The sequence below is a fragment of the Macrotis lagotis genome, chromosome 1 (genome assembly GCF_037893015.1).
Source record: "Macrotis lagotis isolate mMagLag1 chromosome 1, bilby.v1.9.chrom.fasta, whole genome shotgun sequence".
NCBI classification, from domain to species: Eukaryota; Metazoa; Chordata; class Mammalia; order Peramelemorphia; family Peramelidae; genus Macrotis; species Macrotis lagotis.
In genome coordinates this window covers 324,955,986-324,969,201 of record NC_133658.1, presented here as the reverse complement: position 1 = coordinate 324,969,201, position 13,216 = coordinate 324,955,986, and the positions used below count along the sequence as shown (strand labels likewise).

The 13,216-nt window shown below is 36.2% G+C and overlaps 1 long non-coding RNA gene across 16 annotated transcripts in view; it reads right to left on the bottom strand.

Annotated features, from left to right (window-relative positions):
* The window catches only part of LOC141505604 (uncharacterized), a 419,909-nt gene that overhangs the window by 238,600 nt on the left and 168,093 nt on the right, over positions 1–13,216 (bottom strand). For 13 of the 16 annotated variants that reach the window (XR_012473645.1, XR_012473639.1, XR_012473640.1 and 10 more), the window contains one exon: positions 817–893. The exons of 2 other annotated variants lie outside the window; for them this stretch is intronic. This is a non-coding gene — a long non-coding RNA (uncharacterized LOC141505604). Of the gene's footprint in view, positions 1–816; positions 894–10,042; positions 12,264–13,216 lie in introns of those variants that run through there. One more of the 16 variants, XR_012473648.1, reaches the window with a different exon arrangement.

Below are 13,216 nucleotides of genomic sequence, written 5' to 3'. Positions count from 1 at the left end.
TACCCTGAAGAGATTATGAAAAAGGGAAAAAACAAAACTTGTACAAAAATATTCATTGCAGCCCTGTTTGTGGTGGCAAAGAATTGGAAATCAAGTAAATGTCCTTCAATTGGGAAATGGCTTAGCAAACTGTGGTATATGTATGTCATGGAACACTGTTGTTCTATTAGAAACCAGGAGGGATGGAAGTTCAGGGAACTTGGAAGGATTTGCATGAACTGATGCTGAGTGAGATGAGCAGAACCAGAAAAACACTGTACACCCTAATAGTAACATGGGGGTGATGATTAACCTTGATGGACTTGCTCATTTCATCAGTGCAACAATCAGGGACAATTTGGGGCTGTCTGCAATGGAGAATACAATCTGTATCCAGAGAAAGAACTGTGGAGTTTGAACAAAGACCAAGGACTATTACCTTTAATTTAGAAAAAAAAACTGATATCTTATTGTCTGATTTTCCTATCTCTTATACTTTATGTTTCTTCCTTAAGGATATAATTTCTCTCTCATCACATTCAATTTGGATCAATGTATACCATGGAAACAATGTAAAAACTAGCAAATTGCCTTATGTGGGGGGTGGGAGGAGGGAAGTAAGATTAGGGGGAAAATTGTTAAACTCGAAATAAATAAAATCTTTTAAAAAAAACTCCTTCAAATGCAGAATAGAACTAAAGGAAGCCAATGATTTTGCGAGAACTCAGGATGAAATAAAAATGTACCAAAAAAAAGTAGAAGAAAATGTGAAATATCTCACTGGAAAAGCAACTAACCCTGAAAACAGAAAAGATCATTAAAAAATTATTGGGTTACCTGAAAGTCTTGACCAGGAAAAGAGCCTAGACTTCATTTTTCAAGAAATAATAATACAGCAAAATTTCCCTGAGATCCTAGAAGCAGAGGATAAAATAGAAATTGAGGAAATTAGCCATCAACTCCTGAAAGAAATCCCAAAAGAAAAACTTCCAGGAATATTAGAGCCAAACTCCAGAACTCCCAAGTCAAATAAAATAAAAAGCTGCCAGAAACAAGCAATTCAACTACCATGGCTCTATAGTCAGGATTACACAGGATCTGGCAGCATCTACATTAAGGGCTCATAGGGCTTGGAATATGATATTCTGGAAGGCCAAAGATCTTGGTTTACAACCGAGAATCAACTACCCAGGAAAACTGAACATCCTTTTTCAGGGGAAAGGATGGATTTTCAATGAAACAAGGGACTTTCAAACTTTCCTATTGAACATCCAGAGCTAAACAGAAAGTTTGATCTCCAAGTATAGGACTCTGGTGAACCATAGAGGGGTTGGATGAGAAGAACTAATTATGAGGAACTTAATGATACTGAACTCTTTGTATTCCTGCATAGGAAGAAGATATTGATAACTCATATGAACTTTCTCTTTCATAAGAGCAGTTAGAAGGAATACATATATATGGCACAGGAAGGAGCTGAATATAATGGTATAATATAGTAAAAAGATGGAGTCAATGGGTGATAAAGAAAGTACTGGGAGGAAGAGAAAGGAGAAGAAGGGGCTAAGATATTATACATAAGGGTCAAGAAAAGGTTTGGACAATGGAGTGGAATGGGGGGAAGGCAAGGGGGAATGAGCCTTCATTCTCATCAGAAATAACATACACATTTAATAGGGTATAGAAATCTATCTTACCCTTCAGAGAAAAATGAGAGGAAAGAGCTGGGATAAGGAGAAATGGGGTGGGGGGAGTAAGTGATAGAAGAGAGGGAAAATCATGGGAGAGAGTACTCAGATATAACACACTTCTTAAAAGGGACATGATGAAATGAGAGAGAATGGAATAGATGAGAGTGGGGAAGAATAGAGTAGAGGGAAATACAGTTAGTGATAGCAACTGTAGGAAAAATATTGAAGCAACTTCTCTGGTGGCTATGATGGGGAAGGTAACTCATCCCAGAGACAGAGCCATCAGAATCTGAACACAGACTGAATTATAGTTGTTTCTCTCTCTCTCTCTCTATTCTTGAGGTTTCTCATCTTTTTGGGGGGAGGGGGGTTTATGATTACTCTTTTTAATAAGATTGTTGTAATAATATAAAATAATAAACAAAAAAGATATTAAGAATAGTATGAGATACTAAATTAAATTCTTTGCTAAAACTTCATCATCAGTTTAGAAACTGTCAAAAAATAAAATAAGGTTAATATAGGATGATCTGTTCTTGATAAAAATTATATTACTTTTTTGAAATTATTGCTTACTTTTCAATAAAGTTCACAACCATTCTTTAAAAAAACATTTAATAATTGCTAGCTATATATTCCAAGCACTACACTACACCCTGGGAATTCAGAGACAAACATGCAACAGCTTCTGCCTTCAAGGAACTTTCATTTTATTGTGGGACATAAGATTTAGAGCTACATACAAAACAAACACAAAGTGAAGTTTTAGGAAGAGGGAGAGGGTAAGGTGCTAGAGCTAAGGAACCAGAAAAGACTTCCCAGAGTCTCACAATAGATTTAGAGAAGTTTAGAAACTAATGGAGGATTCAATGCATAAATTGCCAAAGGATATGACAGTTCCTAAAAATTATTAACAACCACATAAAAAAATGTTCCAAATCACTACACAGATAAATGCAAATTAAAACAAACCTGAGGTTTCCCCTTATACTCAGTAAATTGGCAAAGATATTCCAAAAGTGGGAATAAACCATAATGGAGATGTTTTTAAGAAGATAAACACATTAATGCATTATTGGAGAAATTGTAAACTGATCTAGTCCTTATGGGATGAAATATGGAATTATATAAAGAAAGTTATTAAAATATGCATAGCCTTTGACCAAGAGATTCCTTTGCTACCCATATATACCTAAGGAGTTCAACCATAAGAAGAAAGCCTTCAAATATGTCATATGCATACTGACACTTTTTTGTGGTAGCAAAAAACAAAGTGGACAAAATAGATGCCCATCAATTGGACAATGGCTAAATACTGGATATATTCTGCTATAGAGCCTGAAAGTCTCCACTCCAATCTATTCTTCTGTTGTAAGAACGTAAGAAAGGCACTTTATGCACATAATAAGTAGCACTGTTGGTTTCTCTTCTTATCTCTTCTTATCTTCTTATCTTTATCTCTTACCAATGATTTAAATTTAAATTTAAAAATCATTCCATTATAAGAAAAGCTAGGTCAGATTTTTCTCAAATTTTGCCCCCTCACACAAAGTTCCCATTGACCAATGTTATCTGTGAAATAAGTAGTCAATTAAATTCTATATGTTACATTTTCCACTTCCATGTCTTTGTTCAGGTTGCCTCCCATACCTGGAACAAAAGCATCTGCCCTAATAAATCTCTATTTTCCTTAGGTTAACTACTCTTTAATATATAAGATCCTACTTATTCCCCAGCTATTAGGGCCCCCCTAAACCTTAGCAAAATTGCCTTGTATTTTTTTCATTTTTTTTTTTTTGAGGCAGCATGCTATAGTGAATAGAGAGCCTATCTTAAAGTCAGGAAGATCTGGGCTCAAGCACTACCTCTAATACATACTGGATGTGACCCTGGTCAAGTAATTTAATCACTTAGTACCCCTAGGAAATTCTTTGAGATGATGAACCCCAGAATTATTTCTTCTCATTTGGGGGGGGGAGGCTCCTTTATCAGGAGCTTCATACACTTAAAAAACTATAGATCTAGCCTGGGGTTTTATGAAAAAAATTTATATTAGGTTTAACCTATGATTTTATATATAATATATATGATTATATATTTTGCATGATTACAAATTGTATATTTTTTATCTGTGTTTGAGTCTGATTTCTCCCCTTTGAGAGCAGAGATTATTTCAATTTTTTCTTTGTTCTCCAATTCCTAGCTTAGTTCCTGGTCCACAGTAGTTCCTGGTCCAGTACATGAATATTGATATAATGATTGAATGGGATTGACAAGCAGCCTGGGGTGGGGCTAGGTGGCGCAGTGGATAAAGCACCTGCCCTGGAGTCAAGAGTACCTGGGTTCAAATCCGGAGTCAGACACTTAATAATTACCTAGCTGTGTGGCCTTGGGCAAGCCACTTAACCCCATTTGCCTTGCAAAAACCTAAAAAAATAAAAATAAAAAAAAAAAAGACAAGCAGAGCCTGGGATCTAGCAAATGAAGTTACTGTTTTTCTTTTGTGTTTTATGTGATTATTTTTTTTCCTTCCTCAGAATAAAATGCCTTTTGTAGACACATATAGTCATGAGTTCACTCTCAGTCTAGAGGCAGAAGGGTAGCAGGATTTCAGAGACCCCTAAGGGTCTCTCCCAACTTTCATTGCATTTTACCCCCCCCCCCCAAGAAGTCTCTGAATCCCCAGGAGGTTCCTCTCTGGAGTGTCTCATGGGGGAAACTTCTCTGTGGGTTCTCCATTCCTCCAGAGTCCTTCAGTCAGGTCTCTCTCCCTCCAGGCCTCATCAATGGGATCTCTTTCCCCATTGGGTTTTTCCCTGTGGGATTTCCTGCCCTCTTGAGACCTCCTCTGCTGGTCTTACCTCCCCTCTCCCTCACTCTATTCCCAACTTGTGGAATCTTTCTCCTTCTGGAAATCTTCAGTGGGATTTTCTGTTCCTCTGTTTTTATCTATCCCTAGCCTCTTTTTTTTTTTTTTTTGGACAGGAGGGCCCCTCTCTCCATCCTGTCTCACCTCTAGCTTTGTCTTTCCCTGGGGTTTTATTGCTTCTTCCAGACCAGCTGTGACAGAAGATTGGGTCCTGGTCAGTGATGCTTCCCTGCCCCAAGCTGGTGAGAAATTAAATTCTCCAGTTGGCTGCTCTGGGGGCCTTTCCTGGCTCTGCCTGATCGTCACTTCATTATTTTTTTTTGGCTGATAACTGATTGTGAGCTTGTCTTGGATGCTTTGAGCCAGATATACTGGTCCTTGCCACCCATCCTGCTGTCCACTCACACCTTGCTGTTTTCCTAGATCTCTTACTTTCTTAGCTAGAATTAGCTTGAGAGAAATTCAGCAGACTTCTCAAACAAAGTCTAAACCTTGTGTTAGTAGTCAAGAGACCCGAGTTTGAGTCTCATCACTGTCCCTATGTGGTTTAAGACAAACCCATTCTCCTTTTTGAGTCTCAGTTTTCTCATCTACAAAATGAAAGTATCTCTATTAGAAGACTTCTAAGTATCTTCCAGCTCTAACAGTGGATGAATGACAACTGACCCAATCCCTGCTCTCTGCTTCCTGACTGGTCTTTCATTCTTTCATTTACTTATCATAGGACACATTTACAAGAATATTGTAGTACATGAAGCTCTTCCCTCCCAACAATTTTATGAGGTAGTTTGTTTTACAAAGGAGGAAACTGAGGCTCAGAGAGGCATGAAGTGAGGACCCATGATCACACAATTAGCAAAGCTCAGAGTCCAAATTCAAACCCAGTTCTATTGAGTTTGATGCCTTTTTGACTATCCTCTTCTTAAGTAAACATTTATTAAACTTCTACTATGTACTTGGTGCTTAGTGCCCTGGATAAAAAGTGTAAAAGGATACAGTCCTTGTCATTTAAAAACCTCATACTCTAGGGGAGGTGGGGAAGGTGTGTGACCTTATGTGATCACAGGGAGATGGGGTAAATACATGATTACAAGGGTGGGGGGGCATATGGCTAGACAAAGGTGCCCATGAACAAGGTCTAGGAATTTAGATGGATTTTAAGTTCAAAGACAGATTGGCAGCAATATATAACCAACAACAAAAACAATTCTAATGTAGAACCTAATTCAGCACTGGGTTGTGTCCTTGGAAGCCTGGTGTCCATAAAGAGGGAGCTGTCTTCTGCTCTCACCAGGCTCCATCAGGAATATTAAGTTCAGTTCTAGGAACATCATTTGATAAAGCACATTAATAATGGGAAGGTGTTGAGAAGTATGAGATCAGGAGGGTTAGATTAGGAAACAGGCTGCTGAAGAAATGAGGATATTTAATTGGAAGGGGAGAAGGTTTCAAGGGAGACAGCATATAGCTGTCTTGAAGTTTTGAAGGACCCTCACATGGGCAAGAGACCTGACTTTTTCTGCTCAACTCCAGAGTAGGACTAGGAGGGATGGGAGATAACTCATCTCCATGTAAGAACACGCTAATGTTTGACATCAGAGTGATCCAAATGTAGTATGATCTACCTGGGGAGATCATGAGAGGGGGCTTCCCCTCTCTAGAGGTCTTTAAACAGAGGCTGGGTAACCCACCTGACAAGGTTGTTGGAGAAAGGATTCCAGTCCTGTTGAATCACATGCTCTCTGAGATTCCTAATAACCTAACAACAAGCATTTATTCAGAATTTATTATGAGTCAGATACAAAAAAGAAAAGGGGCAAAAAATAGGACCTGCATTCTAAGAACTCACATTCTAATGGGGAGAGAGAACATATAAACAACTCTGTATAAGTAAGATATATGGGTCAATGAAGATAATCTCAGAGGGAAGGCATTAGTTTTAAAAGGAAGGGATTCTTTGAAAAGATAGGATTTTAGCTCAGGCTTGAGCTCTAAGATTGTTTTCTCGAATTAATATAAGAAATATACAAATACTAGTATATGTTGGAATTTAATAAATGCATAACAATGGAACAATAACAAGTGGATAAGAAAGTTGAATAAAGAGACAGGGAGATAGAGTGAGGAGAGAGAAAAAACAAGATGAGAATCAGAGTCAGAGGGAGAGAGAGAGAGAGAGAGAGAGAGAGAGAATGTAAAGCCTTGCATTTAAGGTGTTTGTTTTTTAATTAGTGGCACAAGTACAGGACAAAACAATTATAGAAAATAATTGCTGGTCATTTTATTTCCTGATTTAATTTTATTTTCCTAATTCCAGATCATTGATCTGGATTCTATCATTCAATGTCCTAGATACACACCCCAGATTCATATGGACTGCAGATATGACAAACTCATCACCTATGTCTTCATCTAAGTCACTGATAAAAATGTTGAACACCACAGGACAAGAACTGCTCCCTAGAGCTCCACTTGCCCTGCCTGTCTCCACCTTCCTATCCAAGTTGATGTCAATTCATTAATTAGCATTTTGAGAGTTTGGCAGTTTAATCAGATGCAAATCCACTGAATTATACAATTATCCTTTTCACATTGCTCTATCTTGTCCTCAAGAATACCATAAGAGATTTTGCAAAATACATTGTTGAATTTGATTTAGTAAAATTCATCATACATTAAATGTCACTATTTTTGTGAGGTACTGGTTATACAAAGATAAGAAAATTGAAACCATCTCTGCTCTTCAGAAACTTACATTCTTACTGGAGATATGTAACACATATATCAATAAGTAAATGATAAGATGAAATTATAAGAGAGAGGGAACACCAGCAACTGAACTGGAAGTAGAGAGCATGAATCAGGAAAAGCACTGAAATGTATGTTGAACTGAGGAATGTGTTCAACATATCTTTTGTTCTACTTATGGACAAGATGGAAAAACATCATTTGAATAATAGTGACAATTCAGCAATTTGCTTCTGCTCCAATAGCTAAGTCCTCAAAAATGAAAGAAATGAAAACAGCTTTTTTTAAATGAAACTAGGAATTCTTTGAGGTAGAGGTGAGGAGGAGGGAGTGCATTCCAGACACAAGGGACTCCCTAATGCAAAGGGTAGAGGAAGTATTTGCTATAAAACAGAATTCTTCTGATCTAACAGTCTAGTAGCACAGAAAAAAAAGGGAAGACAATTTATTTTGACATTAATTGCTATTAAAACATATATGTAAACATATATGCTTGTATATGTGTCTACATATATGTGCATAAACTTTATATATATATATATATATGACTTTAGGGGGTACTTAAAATTTTATTTAGTCATTCAATTTTTTTAGATAATTAGAATTCACTGACAACTTGAGTTGCAGAATTTTTCATAGGTTTCTTAAAATTTTTCCTAGTTACTGAGGAGTCTCAGCAGTAGATGTAATTATCTTTTGGGTTGCTTACTTAATTATTTCTTGCTCTTTAGTTTCCCTGATTGTTAGTTCTTTGTTGAGATTCTCATACTTCAGGTTCCTGTACTTCCTCTTGGCCATTAAATCAGCAAGAGAACCACCAGTGATAGCTCTCTGGAATTTAACAGTCTAAAAAGTTCTTTTCTTTGAATTTTTTTCAAATGTCCTGTCTTGTGCTTTCTTCTGTATAGTACAATGCAATTGATCTGCCATGGTTACTCTTTTGAAAGAGATGCAGATTTGCAATCTGCATTCAAGCACTGGAAAATTGGAAAACTTTTCCATCACTCCAGGTGTAGCTATCCTTGAGTCAGCTAGATCTTGTATCCACTAAAGCTGTGCAGTTCAATCTCCATGTCTGGGAACAACAGAAATATTGTAAAAATACAGACATAATCTTAAATAACAAGTTCTAGAATTTTATCTGAGATCGATTTTAGGCAGTGGAACTGATCTTTTTGCCCTTTTGATACTTGGGACATTTCAGAGGATATGATCAAATAGCTCTCAAAAAAATGCAAATATTAATTACCAACTGAAAGATTATTTAGGATCACTAATAATAAGAGAAATGTAGACTATAATAACTGAGGTTTCATCTTACACTTAGCATATAGACAAAAATGCCAAAATGTGGGAAGCACTAATGGAGAGGTTGTATAAAGACATGCCCATTACAACACTGCTGAAAGAACAGGTTTGGGAAAACAATTTTGAACTCTGCTAATAAAATGATTAAAATGCTTATTTCCATATGCAAATAGGTCAGAGATAAACTATTTCTGGTAACACTTTGTGGCAGAAAAGAATTGGAAACAAAGAAGATGCATATTGATTGGGGAATAACTAAATAAATTATGCCTGATGAATATAATAGAATATAACTATGCTGTAAAAAAAAAGGATTGAGAAGTATGAGAAGACCCAAATAAACTGATACAAAGTGACATGAGTAGAAGCAAGAAAATAACACATGCAGTACTATAAAGGGAATGAATAGAAATAACAATTTTTCTAAAAAATTGAACTGAATGCTATGGAATTATATACTATATTGGTTTTTATGAGAATGCATGTGTCTTCCACCTTTGTAGAGGTATATAGCACTCCATATAATGTTGGTCTTGATGTATTGATTAGATTTTTTCTTCTTAGGGTAGAAGGAAAGGTAGAAGAAAGAATATGTTGGAAAATTGAGGGCTTCATAACAAAGTATCAATACAACTTTTCAAAATATAGAATTGGGACATAAGTCTATTTTTCATTTTCTCATGCTTATGTTCTTCATGATTTCTCAATGACCATTGACTATCAGTCACATTGATAAGCTTTTTTCCAAACTCTAGGTGTTGCTTGAGTTAATATTTGGTCTTGTTTAGTCAAATGCTCTTACTACAACCTCTCTAGGCTTGGTGGTTAATTTACTTTTAACTATTTTCCATTCTTCTTATTATTCTGCTTGGTGGAAAAGATGGAAAAAGAAACAAAGTAAGTACTCAGTTCAATGCATTTTCTTGTATCATTTATTGCCAGATTTTAGACAGCAGGGAAAAATGGGGAAAGTCCTTGATTAATCTGGAATAACATTTGTTCCATTCTTTTTTATTGATATTTTATTTTATTTTTCCTATTACATATTATGAAAGTTTTTAACATTCATCCTCATGCAAATGCATATTTTAAGTTACATAATTTCCTTCTACCTTCCCTTCCCAACCCCCTCCCCTCAGTGGCGGACAGTCTGGTGAATACTGTACATACAAATTTGTGTTTAACATTTTTACAGATTAGTCATTTTCTGTATGAAGAATTAGGATTAAGGGGAAAGAAAGAACACCATGAAAAAGAAAAGAAAAACATAAGAGAATTTTTAAAAAAGTGAATGTAGTAGGGGTGGCTAGGTGGCCTAGTGGATAAAGCACCGGCCTTGGAGTCAGGAGTACCTGAGTTGAAATCCAGCGTCAGACATTTAATAATTACCTAGCTGTGTGGCCTTGGGCAAGCCACTTAACCCCATTTTCCTTGCAAAAAAAAGTGAATGTAGTGTTCATTCAGATTCTGTAGGGATTTTTGTTTTGTTTTGTTTTGTTTTGTTTTGTTTTCCTTCCCCTGGATGTGGATAGCATTGTCAATAGCAGGTCTCTTAGGGTTGTCCTAGTTCTCTGAACTGCTGAGAGAGCTACATCCATCAAGGTTGATCAACTCAGTGTTGTTATTAATATGAACAATGTTCTCTTGATTCTGTTTTCTTTGCTCAACATCAGTTCCTATAATTCATTCCATGCTTCTCTAGAGTCTGACCATTCTTTGTTTATTTTTTTATTTGTTTGTTTGTTTATTTATTTTGCAAAACAAATGGGGTTAAGTGGCTTGCCCAAGGCCACACAGCTAGGTAATTATTAAGTGTCTGAGGCCAGATTTGAACTCAGGTACTACTGACTCCAGGGCCTGTGCTCTATCCACTGCACCAGCTAGCCGCCCCCATTCTTGGTTTCTTATAGAACAATAGTATTCCATAGCATTCATATACCATAACTCATTCTAGGGAGCGGCTAGGTGGCGCAGTGGATAAAGCACCTGCCCTGGAGTCAAGAGTACCTGGGTTCAAATCCGGAGTCAGACACTTAATAATTACCTAGCTGTGTGGCCTTGGGCAAGCCACTTAACCCCATTGCCTAGCAAAAATCTAAAAAACAAAACATAACATAACTTGTTCTATTCAAATTCTACTCAAATTCTTTTAACATAAGAGTCTTCTCATTGATGGAGATTGATTACTCAATGTTCCAGGTCTCTTTGACCTGTGAAGTTGTCAAAAGCTTAACAAAAAAGAAATCTGTCTTCAGTCTTCAGTCTTCTGACTTCAAGAGACAAGTATTTTCAGATTTTCTTCAGAAAGACTTCCCTGAAAAGAGAGATAGGCTCTGGGAAGAAGCTAGCATGAAGAGGAGCAGTACCTCAATTATATCAACTTTCTTGCTAGTCTTTCTTTCCTTTATGGACCTGAAGAGAAATGAATACCATTCTGCTCCACAGAAGTTAGAAACCAGAAAAATGAGATCTTTCTTCTCTCAAGTTCTTACCAATTCTGTTCTCACACAATTCAAAACAATGAAAAATCAATTTCCACCAAGGAAAGTCTAATGCAAAGAACATAGAGTCTTACCTCGTACAAAACTAGGACTTGAGTCTTCCCTTTCTTAGGCCTAACATAGCTAAAAGTTCCTCTATAATTTTTTTTATAAGACTCAGCCCATTCTGAGATTTAGTCATTCTGAAACATTTCTTATAAGCCTTTGTTCATTTAAAAATTTTCCCTTAGTTACATATTTCTGTTTCCTTCTTTTATACATGTCATACCTAAATATGAGATCATCATAGAACTCCCTATGCAGTTAAATCTGTTATGTCACATCTCAGAGCTGAAGACAATTTAAAGGCCACTCAGTAAAAAATATATATCTATATCATTGAAAGAATGTCCAACCACGTCCAATCTTCAGAGATGTGGAACTTGTTTTCCCCTGAGGTAGCCTATTCTACCTTTGGTCAGTTTTTATTATTTGAAAATTTTCTTATATTGAATGATAATACCATTGCACTTTTTTTCTGGGCTGTAAAACAGAGTGCATAGAAAGTGGAGTCAGTTGAGTTGGGTTTATAATTCATTCCAGTAGTTAGTAAATGCCTAATATGTTCAAGTACCCTTGTCCCACACTTGGAATAAACAAATTAAGAAATGACACATTCTCTCCCTACCCAATTTTCAAAGAATAGAAAACACCCATTTCTCAGAATTTTTTCCTTATATACCCAAGTCTGATTCTTTGCAACTTCTACCATTTGTATTTAGGGGATTTTTTATCCCTTTGAAATCAAACAGATTGAGTCTAATTTGTTAGGGATCCTTAGTTCTTAAGAAACAGTAATAAATTCAATTTCTTTGAATTGATGATATATGAATTTTGTGCTTATTTAACTATATATGTGCTGTATTCTTTTCCTCCCACCCAATAGAATATATATATCTATATATATAGTAAGTCTTCAAATATGTGACTACATCTATATTAATGCTTTTTCTTTTCCAGGTTAAACATTTTCATTCATTTCAAGTAATCTTCATATAGATCATATTCTAGTATTATTATCATCCTGGTCATACTTGTCTTGTGATATTCCAGCTTGTCATCAGGGTTGGGCAAGAGGAGAAGGGGATAGTTTCCGAAGACCAAAATGTTTATTCGCTCCTCCCCTGCCTGAACACACACACACATACACACACACACACACATACACACACACACACACACACAGAGAGACACAAGTTGGATGATAAGAATTAAATTATTACATCCCCTTCTCATTTAATCAGGACTCAATTTCTAACCTCTAAGGAGTAATGAGATATGTCTTAGGGCCACAGGCCTTTCCTCTGTGGGAAGGAGGAATAGAGACACAAAACTCCAGAATACCTTGTAATCTTGGGAATAGGTATGAAGTAGAAGTCTATATTTTTTCTTCCTCCTCATATCAAATTAGGATGGCCATATGCTGATTATTGTTTGGGGAAGTGTAATCCCAAGTATGGACAGTCAATATGTGTAAAACACTGGACTCATAACTAGAGATACAAGGGTGAAAACCAACATTTGCACAGTCTTCAAATAGACTAAGGTATTTGTAAGTAAGTTATAAGAAAGATACAAGATAGAATGTGATATGGGAAAGGAGAAAACCATTTCTTGAAGTCAAATAGAAGACTTATATCTAAGGGAACTTCAGGAGAATTATATAAAGAGGTGGGGGAAGAAAATTCTAGACAAGAGTCTGGAAGAACCTCTTTGTCACTTATATTCTTTATATGAATTCATTACTTTCTATTTTACATTTGAGTACACTTTTCCAGAAACATTGAGTGTATAAAGGGAGAAAATACTTGTAGCAATGAACTTGGGGAGAGGGAACTGTTTTTATAACTACTGTTCTTATTAGACTTTCTTAATAAATCCTTTTTTTCTAAAATTGATTAATAATGGGGAGCACATTGGGTGGGGGATTGTGACAATATTGGAAGCTCCAAACTCCAATAATCCCTTAAGATCACCCCTTGAGAGTGTGACTAGGTGGCACAGTAGATAGAGCACCTGCCCTGGAGTCAGGAGTACCTGAGTTCAAATCTGGCCTCAGACACTTAATAATTACCTAGCTG